This window comes from Lycorma delicatula, chromosome 1 (assembly GCF_047948215.1).
Source record: "Lycorma delicatula isolate Av1 chromosome 1, ASM4794821v1, whole genome shotgun sequence".
Lineage (NCBI taxonomy): Eukaryota > Metazoa > Arthropoda > Insecta > Hemiptera > Fulgoridae > Lycorma > Lycorma delicatula.
In genome coordinates, this window is record NC_134455.1 from 326,532,293 (window position 1) to 326,544,991 (window position 12,699).

Genomic DNA, 12,699 nt, shown 5'->3' on the forward strand with positions numbered 1-12,699 from the left:
GGTAGAAGGAAAAAATTGTGTAGCCAGGCAACGTTTGGAATATGTAAAAAAAATTGTTAGGGATGTAGGATGTACGGGATATACCGAAATGAAACGACTAGCACTAGATAGGGAATCTTGGAGAGCTGCATCAAACCAGTCAAATGAATGAAGACAAAAAAAAATCATTATACAAAATTTTTCTGTGCACGATTTCAGAAATGGAATCGAAATCTTATTTTGGTTACGGGGAACATTGTTTAGGCTACTTTTGAAATTTTTAGCCTACGTAATACGTTCAACACGTATTAGCCTACGTAATACGTTGTAATACGTTCAACTTGTAAAATTTACACTATTCTTAAATCTTTAATCGTATTGTTAGAAAATTCGAAAGTATATATTTTAGGTAGGTTTACACCCTCTAAAATCATAAATGTAAATAGTATCGTATAAATTAAAAGATCGTATTGTTAAAGCAGGCTTGTCATTAATGAATGATTAGTGACTAATATAATGTACAAGCTAATATTCACGAAAATAATGTACATTAATCAAATTTTTCTCACTGATAATCAATTTATTGTAAAAAAATCGTTAATGAATGAAAAATACAAAAGACTATAACTTAATATGAATAGTAGTAAAACATATCATTGTTATATATAAAACACGGTTAAGTTTTAAATTCAAGGATTGTGTATTTAATAGTTTTTCAGGTAAAATAAAAACAATATTAAAGTTACAAAAAATAAAATAAAAAGTGTAGAATAATTGGCTCTTTCGTAAAAAAACTGAATTTAATAAAAATTGATAAAAAAAATTGTTGATATTGTCTCTGACGTTTATTCTGATGCAGTGAAGTCAACCGTTTTTCTATATATGCCTCCGCGGAAAAAACCGATTCTGATACATCATCTTTTGACAGACGAATCGTCGAACAGAATCAACGTTATCCGTGACGCCCATTAAAGTTGGGAGCGTATGCAGGGTAGTTCATCATTGTTGTTATCCGAATCAGTCTATATGGTGTCATTTTTATTTGCCTTTGGGTTAATCGTATTGATTACATTATTTTCGTCAGTAGAGTATTCGGTTACTACCAAATCTTTGTCTATAGAGACATAATCCCGGAAAGTTACGTCGCTGAGTACTTGCAAAACATCGGTAACCGACTGCCTTTCATTATATCATGATTACCATTATTATTTCTAGACCAAAGGTTTTCACTGCTAGTTTGTTCACATTCCGACAAGATAACGCGTTGTTGTGGGCTTCAAATCCACCTTTTTTAAAACAGTTAAAAATTGTTAGCTCCGTCACATCATTCCAAGATTTTCTTTAACTTCCCATAGACAATGAAGAAAGATTAATCTCCGGTAGCGTTTTCATTATAATCCTATTCCTGTACATTTGCTTATAATTTTGTATAATTCCCTGATCTATTGGTTGGAGTTTAGAGGTAACATTTGGTGGAAAGAAAACTCATTTTATCGATAACAATTCCTGAGGAAACGATATTAGGTGTGTCGGGCAGTTGTCAATAAACAGAACAATCTTTCTATTTTTCGAGTGGTAGTAATGAAATGATTTTAACCATTTTTCAAAGATTTCACTAGTAATCCACGTTTTTCTATCGGCTTCGTTAAAAAGTAAAATTATATATTTTACTGTATTAATTTAGAATTTAAAAAAAATATATAATATATACATGCAAAATAAAAATATATTATACAATTTACGTCATTAGAAAAAGATAAAGAATTTATTTTCAAAACTTTTGTAAATTTTTTCCAAGTTGTCGAGAGTGCCTACACAGGGCTAGTTAGGAGATATTTAAAGAATAAGATAGTTGGAACAGCAATACAGATGGTTAAATTCCAGTCGAGTAAATCGGTAAAAATCAGTAAGATAGGAAAAACATTTTGTTTAAGAAAAATATCTGAAGGGAAAATACGAGTCAGAAATATTGAAAAGAAGCGCTTTACCATAAAGTACTCGAGAAAAGGGATAAACTATCTGTAAAGATATTAAAAAAAATTTTTAAGAAAGCAATAATATTTTCAGTTATATGTACTTCTTGATGTCATTTAAGGTAAAAGTAAGCAGATGGCAACCATTTATTGTATATTATAAATCGTTCTTACTTCTGAAAGTACAAATAGTTATTGATTTACCTACTTCAATGACAACAAATGAAACATCCATTATGAGACAGGCCTACTATATTTCTTCTGATATGTGTAGGAAATAGCTGACCAACAGTTTTAAAATGCTGTTGAAGATTTAGATTTTCTTTTTTTTTTTGTTTTTAGTCGAAGAGAATTTTATTAATATCCACAATAGTTTAAACGGTTTAGAATTAAGTATCGATGGATTTGTTAAATTTCAAATCATTTTTATCGTATGTCCTTATTTAAGTGATCTAAGTGAAAATATCAGTTGCAATGCTAGGTAAATTTTTTATGAAAGTTCATCTAGAATATACAACACAAACTATATACATACAATATAATATACAACAAAAAGACAGATTAATTTTAATCTATAAGATTATAGATCAACATTGTAATAATAACTAGATCCAGCCTCTCATCTTACCAAATCAGAACTGAAGGAAGGAATAGGAAGGAATGCTAATTAAAAAATTCGGTGTATTCAGATTATTATAATCAATCTGTTAAACAATTACTAATAGATTTACAAATTATTCATTATCCGGTTAACGAGGTTTATATGCAAAAATACAGATGAACGTAGAATGAAGCAATGTGAGTTGGAAGAGAATATCTAGAAGATAGTAGTAATATCTGAAAGGCGTTGATTCAGATTGGTACAAGAACGCAAAAGTTTCTCTTGACTTATGTATTTCGTAAATTAACAGGATGAAATAGTATTTAAACTTGAGGAAAACAGCAGTAAATATGTATTTTTAAATGTTGCAAAAATATTTCAGGCAAAAGGTTAGAAATGTTGTAACCTAACCTGTTGGAAGGGTCGTTTTGTTAAGTATTATCTTATGATTACACCACGTATATACCTTCCTTTTCTATGAGGAAATGCCACACTGCAGTTAATTATAGATCTAATAGGTAGTAGCTAGTTTTTTTTTAAATTTTTAAGTTTTTAGTGTTGGTATCACAGTATGCTTTTATTTGACGTGTGTTTTTCTTACGTTTGTAACTGTATTGTATTTGTGTTACTAATCAACAGTTTTAGTTAATTTCAAAATTTTAACAGAGTCAGATTTCATTCTAATTGGACTGACAATACCTTAAACACTTCTCACTTTCTTTAGTACGCCTAATACAGGATGCTTGTCATTTTTGGAAGTGACTTGTGACTCATTTAGATCGCCTACTACTGTAAATATGTTGTTTTACATAATTATGTTCATACGTACAGTAATTATCCCGTTATGAGTCGTTGTTTCTTAGAAGTAGAGTTATGAGTTTCTTCTACCCACAATGGTGATATATTTTTTACGTAGCGTAAAGAAGACGTTAGAATGAAAAAAACATAATATTTGTATATCGTTTGTATGAATCCATAAAAATATATTTTGCTCTATAATAGTGGAAAGAAGAAAACGAGAAAGTCTAAGCAAACGATGGAGAAGCGAAGTGGCCTAAGCTGAACGCAGATTTAACGATTTTGGTAATAATTTCAAATGTTTATTAATTTAAGCATGCTAACGTAGAATGAAAAAATAATCATACATTTTAATATAGAAAAAAGTTCAATATTAATTAAAAAAAACTGTTTTTAAACCCTTCTCTCTTTGGACTTTATTATTAAAGTAATTATACTTATCACAAATATTCATTTTATTTCTATTTGCCTTTGAGCTAAGCTTTCGCTTTTATTTATTACATATTGTTTTTAATCAAGTTAATACACCCGATAAATATTTTATTCAGCAACAAGCAATATTGGTTATAATTAAAAATTATGATTATATATTATAATACATGAGCTTTCAATTAATAATAATCCATTAACTTGTCACTTTTGCATATTTTGCATTTATATTTATTTTCAGGTTTTTTTTTGTGATGATTTTGTTACTGGCAGATTACATTACTTTTATTTCCATACACCCATTCTCATCACCATTGTTATTATTATTATATTTTCTTTGCGCAAGAGTTTTAATGGGAACAAACACGTCAGCCTGTAAAGGCCCATGTGGTAGGACTTTTTATTCTTCATGTGTTTAAGTTGAATTGACTGAGTTTGATTTTTGAACGGATAGCAGCTGTACACCTACTAGTAAATAACTCCACACCAATTGTTGTAAAATACCCTACAGTAATAACTTTCCAGTGGATTATCGTGTTAGAGAGCTCTTCTAAGTAATTAACCTGATGATCGTGTTACCAATCACTTTTATATTTTGTTTCAAAAAAAAAAATTGCTGTAAAAGTTTAAAAAGGCTATAGAAGATAAAAGTCTATTGAAAAGTTATTTGATGAATAACTGATATGAAAAATGATATACTTGTTGACAATCTCTAGCTTGACTGCTGAAAAAACTGATCTGAAATCTGCAAAGAGATAATTAACTGATCAGCATGATGACACCCTAGGAACAAAGATTAATGATGATAGTGTAGCAAGAAGTAACAGTAAAATGAAACTTTATCAAGAAAACCTTTTGAAAATAAGAAAAAATTGATAAAAAATTAATGTTGAATCCACTTCACTTAAAAATATGAATTATACTAAATTAGCTACCAAGTGACCAGTTTATAGTTCTTTTCAGGTTGAGGTGGACGAATGAAATTTTGTTATGGTTTCTGATTCAATGATATGCTCTTCTGGAGTGTTTGTTCTTCCATTTTGTGATTCATTAATAACTAACCAGCTGTTTCACATTGCTAATAAAAATTCTGTGTAATAATGCTAATAATTATTTTAGTTTGGATTAACATGTACTCACCTTAATTCTGGGTTTTTATTCTAATTATTAATTATACTTCTTTGCACTGTTCTTATTTGCAATATTATTGGTAGAATTTCTGTGTATTCTTCATTTATATATAAATATATATATATATATATATATATATATATATATATATATATATATATATTTTGTGACATATTAAGGTATATAATGTCCTGTTACATTTTCTCTCTTTTTAAGTCATTCCAGCTTCTCAGAATTAAATAGTTAAGGATGCCTGTAAGGCTGAGATGGAGGAGGCCATAAAAAATTGTTGTTATTTTAATTATTTTTATTGTAAATAAAGTCTGAATTTTTATAGGATAATCTGTTAGATTTATCGCTTCTTTTCTTGCATCTAGTTTGATGCTCAATAACGGATCATAGCATCATGGCGGTACTATCGCAATTAGCTTTATAAGTTCCAAATAAATGGTAAATAGATTCAATTTTCTTAGTTTTTATCTCATATTCTTCCTTCTACAAAAAAGCAACTGGATCAGCAAGGGTCAATCTTGTTGTATGAGACTTTGCACTAACATATTGTAGTTTGACCTAGACATACAAAATTCAGTTACTACTAAGCTAGGAAGAAAGAGATGGGTGGTAATGAGAGACATTTTACCCTATGAGATAAACATATTTTTCTGTGTGCCCTGAACTTATTCATATTATCATAGGTAATTTGCGATGTAACAAAGTTTCTTTTTTATTGTATTAGAAAGTGTATAATTTTTTTTTATTAGTTTTTTGAGAGAACAATTTTTCATTAGAAATAGATGTCAATCACAAAAAAAACTGAATTATTTTTTAAGCTGAGGAAATACTGTATTTCATAATAGTTTGTTCATAAAATAAAAGAAAAATGATTACAAATAATGAATTAGATAATGATAGACTTTCAGAATACTTGCATATTGGATGCTAGCCAAAAACTACTTGTACCATTCTAGGTACAAATTCAGTAGTATAAGAATAACTGAACACATCAGATTTTCAGTGTACAAAACTGTTTGTGCTTATGATCATTAGTTTTTCTTTCTGTCCAGTGTGCATAAGACATGTCTATCGAAGTGTATAAGTTCACTTTCTCTTTACTTCTAATAGTTCAAATACGGATGACAGTGAAGTAGATTATATTTTTCTCTAATAATTCATAAAAAGAGAATGTCGGGCAGAAAGTCTAATACTCTCTACATACTATATTAAGTAAAAATTATTAATTGATCAGTTTAATGCAATTAACAAAGATTACAATTCAGTGTCTTTTATATATATATATATATTTCAAAATATTTAACAACAAATAAACAATACTCATCTGTAATTTAAAAAATTAACCACAAAGCATTCATCACTGACTACGTAGTCTGCCGAGGTCAGATTTTCTATCCCTAGTGTGCGTAGACATGTTTTAACTTTTAGTTCAGCACAGTCTTATCCAAAGAAACTTATGATAGATATAAACTAAAAGTCCTTCGTACTCTGAGTTTGATAGTTCTATTGTAGTGTTATCCAGATATGTAGTCATTGTTCAGAGTAGCATGCGTCTGCAATATTCGTCAAAACAATAGAAGTGCTGGCCCCTTTGCAGTGGCTCTCATCCGACAAACTATTGAAATTATAACACAAAGGCTTTCAATATTTTCATTAATGAATTTTACGTTCTATCTGATCTTGTTTAGTATCTGTTGATTTAAAGTTACTTTTCTATGCAGTAGTTAATAGATTTCACGCAGAAGAAGATTGTAACATCAAACACACTTTATGGGATTGTGTTTGACTTCTCCAGGTGTACAATCAATGCCATCAGGGTTCACTAAATTACAAAATACATTAAACTAATAAAATTATTGAAGTATTACATTTTTTTTGTATCACAGTCCAAGTATATAAGGATTGAAATGCAATGTGATTATCTTCAAACCACTATCTGATAATGTCAATAAAAGACTCAACCAACATATGACACACAGAATTACTGTTGATGTGGAGAATGCTATGAAATATTTCAATCATGAGGTATATGTTACTTGGATATCGTCCTTGTCTTTTATAAGATCATTAATCTTTCACATCGATCGATAAGAACCATTAAACAATTAAAAGGGAAGCCAATGATTTAATTTAAACTTTAGAAGTCAGCAGCTTGTAGAACGAATCAAAACTTTTTACTATACACAATCATCTAATCTCCACTAAAACGTAATGAAAGCTTTTCAAAAAAAATGATAAGGAAAAAGAATATTTATTTGCAAAGCACCTAAAACACATATTTCAACTACACAATAATATATTTGACCCAGAATTTGCATAAGACATTAAAAAAATATCTATACTGCCAAGATACCCTTGTGGGAAGGGACAAATTTAGTACTAAACCTGCCATCTCATAAATCCCCCACTGATATGAATCACGAATATTAATGATTATTTGAAAAATATATTATTTATGATACAATGATGAATGAAACTTTTAAGCATCTTCCAAAATCGATGGTGATATCAGGTGTTTTATATTTTGAGATCAGTTTGATAACTTCTTAAAGACGAAAAAATAAAGCAGTAAGAACAGATGATATACTTAGAATTATTTTCTGTTATAAAAAAGCGGACCTCAAAGATTCAATACTAATCAATAAACTTTATTGAGAATTATTTTAAATATATTAGATTTTGGAGGTAGCCTTATTTTTAACAAACATAACATGTAACAATAAAAACACCAAAGAAAGTTCTGTAGATAATCTAACCCGCTTCTCCAGTTAATTGGAAGAATTATCACAAACAGTCTCATGCATTGAAAATGCTCATAAGAATAATTTACACATGAACAGAATGTCTGGTGAAAGATGTACAAGATGAAGACCAGTTCAGTTTTAGAAAGAGAGTAGACGCATGTAAAGTTATTCTGTCTTGCAAATCGATCTTAAAAACAGGCTAAATAAAAATAAAGTCACCTTCAAAACATTTTTAGATCTGGACAAGGCATTTGGTTATTTAGAATGAAAAACATCTAAAATTTTAAAGAAGATTGAACTGAAATATAAAGAAAAATTGATACATAACTGAAAGAAAAATTTATACATAACCTGAACAAGAATCAGGTAGCAATGATGAATAGAAAATGAAGTTAGACAAGCTTGTAGTATACAGTCATATTCCTGTTACTTTTTAATGTGTACTTAACTTTTTTGGTTGAGCTGTAAACTCAAGCTGCATTGTGTTAGTATATATACATATATATATTATAATAAGAAATATATTATATTATAAAATTTATATATTATATATTTAATATATATATATTTCTTTAAGTTATTATGGTTTATAATGTAGTTATGTATAATAAATTTCTCTTGTTTTAAATTCAAGTTTATTTATTTATTATATTTTCAGTATATATTTTTTGATCGGTCACGACATGAATATTACAGACCAACTTTTTATAGTAGAATTGGATCTATCTCTGAATATAACTTTGTAATTAAATAAATACCTTCAGCAATACAATAAATAGAATTTATACAGTATATACACAGATGTGCAGTTTAATCGATTTATTGTGCGCTCTATTAAATATGAAGTTATTTCATTTTAGAGAGTTATATTTTCATTTTTTAGAGCTCCGTTTCCGGAGGCCTTAGTTTCACTGATTATAAATCGATGGCTACAACCAAACCGTTTTAAATTTTTGTGTACTATTTTATACTTATAAATTTTTTATGTTTTGTACGAAAATTATATGTCTCAACCACAAAATATAAAGTCTTGGTTGTATATTGCGTTTGCTTATCCACTAATTCGATATTAGAAATGAAATATTAAAGTGAAGTTCTGATGCGACTTTTTTTAGAAATGTTTTATTTATTGTTCCATTTTTGATGTTGTGAAGAAGGGAACACAGCATTGCTAGGATTCAATCGGGCTCAACGTTTTTCTCGCAAGCGGGAACGGTCGACTATGTCTGTATTTCATAATTTAGTAAATATAATAAAAACAAGCCTCCTCTATGAATCATGAGACCTTGCCGTTGGTGAGGGGGCTTGAGTGCTCAGGGATACAGAGTAGCTGGACCGAAGGTGCATCCATATCGGAGAGGTATCTGTTGAGAGCCAGACTAAGGAATGATTCCTGAAAGAGGGCAGCAGCTCTTTCAGTAGTTGTTAGGGGCGTGAGTCAGGACGACTTAAACGGCCGTATCAACATCACTCAGTCCTCTGAGTACTGCGCAGCTGAAAGCAATGGAAAACTACAGCTGCTTTTTTTTTCCAAGAAAATGTGGCTCTGCATTTTCACATAACAATAATGGAGGCGCCTTCCTTGGTAAAATATTCCGGAGGTAAAATAGTCCCCCGTTCGGATCTCCGGGTGGGGACTACTAAGGAAGGGGTCACCAGAAAATTAAAAAATAACATTCTACGAGTCGGAGCGTGGAATGTTAGAAGCTTAAAAAAGGTTGGTAGGCTAGAAAATTTAAAAAGGGAAATGGATAGGGTGAATGTGGATATAGTAGGAATTAGTGAGGTTCGGTGGGAAGAGGAAGGCGACTTTTGGTCAGGTGATTTTAGAGTAATTAACTCAGCGTCAAATAATGGGCAGGCAGGAGTAGGTTTCGTGATGAACAAGAAGATAGGGAGGAGAGTGGAGTATTTCAAAACGCATAGCGATAGAATCATTGTAATAAGGATAAAATCAAAACCTAAACCGACAACGATTGTTAACGTTTATATGCCTACAAGCGCCCATGATGATGATGAGGTAGAGTGTGTATACGAAGAGATTGATGAAGCAATTAAACACGTAAAAGGAGATGAAAATTTAATAATAGTTGGAGATTGGAATGCAAGCATTGGAAAAGGCAAGGAAGGAATTATAGTGGGTGAATACGGGCTGGGCAAAAGGAATGAAAGAGGGGACCGACTTATAGAGTTTTGCACGAAGTATAATTTAGTAATTGCCAACACCCAATTTAAAAATCATAATAGAAGAATATACACTTGGAAAAAGCCAGGCGATACTGCAAGGTATCAGATAGATTATATCATGGTTAAGCAAAGATTTAGAAATCAACTCGTTGACTGTAAAACTTACCCTGGAGCAGACATTGATAGCGACCATAATTTGGTGATAATGAAATGTAGATTGGGGTTTAAAAACCTGAAGAAAAGGTGTCAGATGAATCGGTGGAATTTAGAGAAGCTTGAGGAAGAGGAGGTAAAGAAGATTTTTGAGGAGGACATCGCAAGAGGTCTGAGTAAAAAAGATAAGGTAGAAAATGTAGAAGAAGAATGGGAGAATATTAAAAAGGAAATTCTTAAATCAGCAGAAGCAAACTTAGGCGGAATAAAGAGAACTGGTAGAAAACCTTGGGTTTCAGACGATATATTGCAGCTGATGGATGAACGTAGAAAATATAAGAATGCTAGTGATGAAGAAAGTAAAAGGAACTATCGGCAATTAAGAAATGCTATAAACAGGAAGTGCAAACTGGCGAAAGAAAAGTGGATTAAAGAAAAGTGTTCAGAAGTGGAAAGAGAAATGAACATTGGTAAAATAGACGGAGCATACAGGAAAGTTAAGGAAAATTTTGGGGTACATAAATTAAAATGTAATAATGTGTTAAACAAAGATGGTACACCAATATATAATACGAAAGGTAAAGTCGATAGATGGGTGGAATATATTGAAGAGTTATACGGAGGAAATGAATTAGAAAATGGTGTTATAGAGAAAGAAGAGGAAGTTGAGGAGGATGAAATGGGAGAAACAATATTGAGATCTGAATTTAAGATTGCATTAAAAGATTTAAATGGCAGAAAGGCTCCTGGAATAGACGGAATACCTGTAGAATTACTGCGCAGTGCAGGTGAGGAAGCGATTGATAGATTATACAAACTGGTGTGTAATATTTATGAAAATGGGGAATTTCCATCAGACTTCAAAAAAAGTGTTATAGTTATGATACCAAAGAAAGCAGGGGCAGATAAATGTGAAGAATACAGAACAATTAGTTTAACTAGTCATGCATCAAAAATCTTAACTAGAATTTTATACAGAAGAATTGAGAGGAGAGTGGAAGAAGTGTTAGGAGAAGACCAATTTGGTTTCAGGAAAAGTATAGGGACAAGGGAAGCAATTTTAGGCCTCAGATTAATAGTAGAAGGAAGATTAAAGAAAAACAAACCAACATACTTGGCGTTTATAGACCTAGAAAAGGCTTTCGATAACGTAGACTGGAATAAAATGTTCAGCATTTTAAAAAAATTAGGGTTCAAATACAGAGATAGAAGAACAATTGCTAACATGTACAGGAACCAAACAGCAACAATAACAATTGAAGAACATAAGAAAGAAGCCCTAATAAGAAAGGGAGTCCGACAAGGATGTTCCCTATCGCCGTTACTTTTTAATCTTTACATGGAACTAGCAGTTAATGACGTTAAAGAACAATTTAGATTCGGAGTAACAGTACAAGGTGAAAAGATAAAGATGCTACGATTTGCTGATGATATAGTAATTCTAGCCGAGAGTAAAAAGGATTTAGAAGAAACAATGAACGGCATAGATGAAGTCCTACGCAAAAACTATTGCATGAAAATAAACAAGAACAAAACAAAAGTAATGAAATGTAGTAGAAATAACAAAGATGGACCACTGAATGTGAAAATAGGAGGAGAAAAGATTATGGAGGTAGAAGAATTTTGTTATTTGGGAAGTAAAATTACTAAAGATGGACGAAGCAGGAGCGATATAAAATGCCGAATAGCACAAGCTAAACGAGCCTTCAGTAAGAAATATAATTTGTTTACATCAAAAATGAATTTAAATGTCAGGAAAAGATTTTTGAAAGTGTATGTTTGGAGTGTCGCTTTATATGGAAGTGAAACTTGGACAATCGGAGTATCTGAGAAGAAAAGATTAGAAGCTTTTGAAATGTGGTGCTATAGGAGAATGTTAAAAATCAGATGGGTGGATAAAGTGACAAATGAAGAGGTATTGCGGCAAATAGATGAAGAAAGTAGCATTTGGAAAAATATAGTTAAAAGAAGAAACAGACTTATAGGTCACATACTAAGGCATCCTGGAATAGTCGCTTTAATATTGGAAGGACAGGTAGAAGGGAAAAATTGTGTAGGCAGGCCACGTTTGGAGTATGTAAAACAAATTGTTGGGGATGTAGGATGTAGAGGGTATACTGAAATGAAACGACTAGCACTAGATAGGGAATCTTGGAGAGCTGCATCAAACCAGTCAAATGACTGAAGACAAAAAAAAAAAAAAAAATAAAAACAAAAATTAAAAAAAAAAAATTATTCAATTTATGAGATAATTTTATTAGAAAACAGCGCTAACAAATCTTGCTAATTTGTAAGAAAAATGAAACGGTAAGTAGTTGAAATACATAAATGGAAGATTATAAATAAGCCTTATATTCAGAAAAACCCTTAGTATGAAACAGACGTTACAATATATTTAAAAATAGAGAATGATTACCGAGAATAAAGTTCATTACTAGAAAAACATTATTGTAGTCAAGAACCAGTCATTATAGAGTTCGGAAACGCTGATCATTTGACGACAGATTTGCAGTTAGCAGTGATAACGATGACCAATTTTGACAGTCAGTTTAAAGAATAGGCAACTTAAAGATACCAGAACATGGAAAAGTACGTTAAAAAAAATAATAATACATTTACAATTCTTTAAATGAAAAGAAAAAAATGTAAATATATGAATAAGGAAATTAACGTAAAAAACTATTAATTATTA

The 12,699-nt window shown here is 30.6% G+C and overlaps 1 protein-coding gene across 4 annotated transcripts in view; it reads right to left on the reverse strand.

Moving 5' to 3' along the window:
* LOC142334226 (atrial natriuretic peptide-converting enzyme-like) overlaps positions 1-12,699 on the reverse strand; it is a 145,791-nt gene that overhangs the window by 112,034 nt on the left and 21,058 nt on the right. The gene's annotated exons all lie outside the window — the stretch shown is intronic.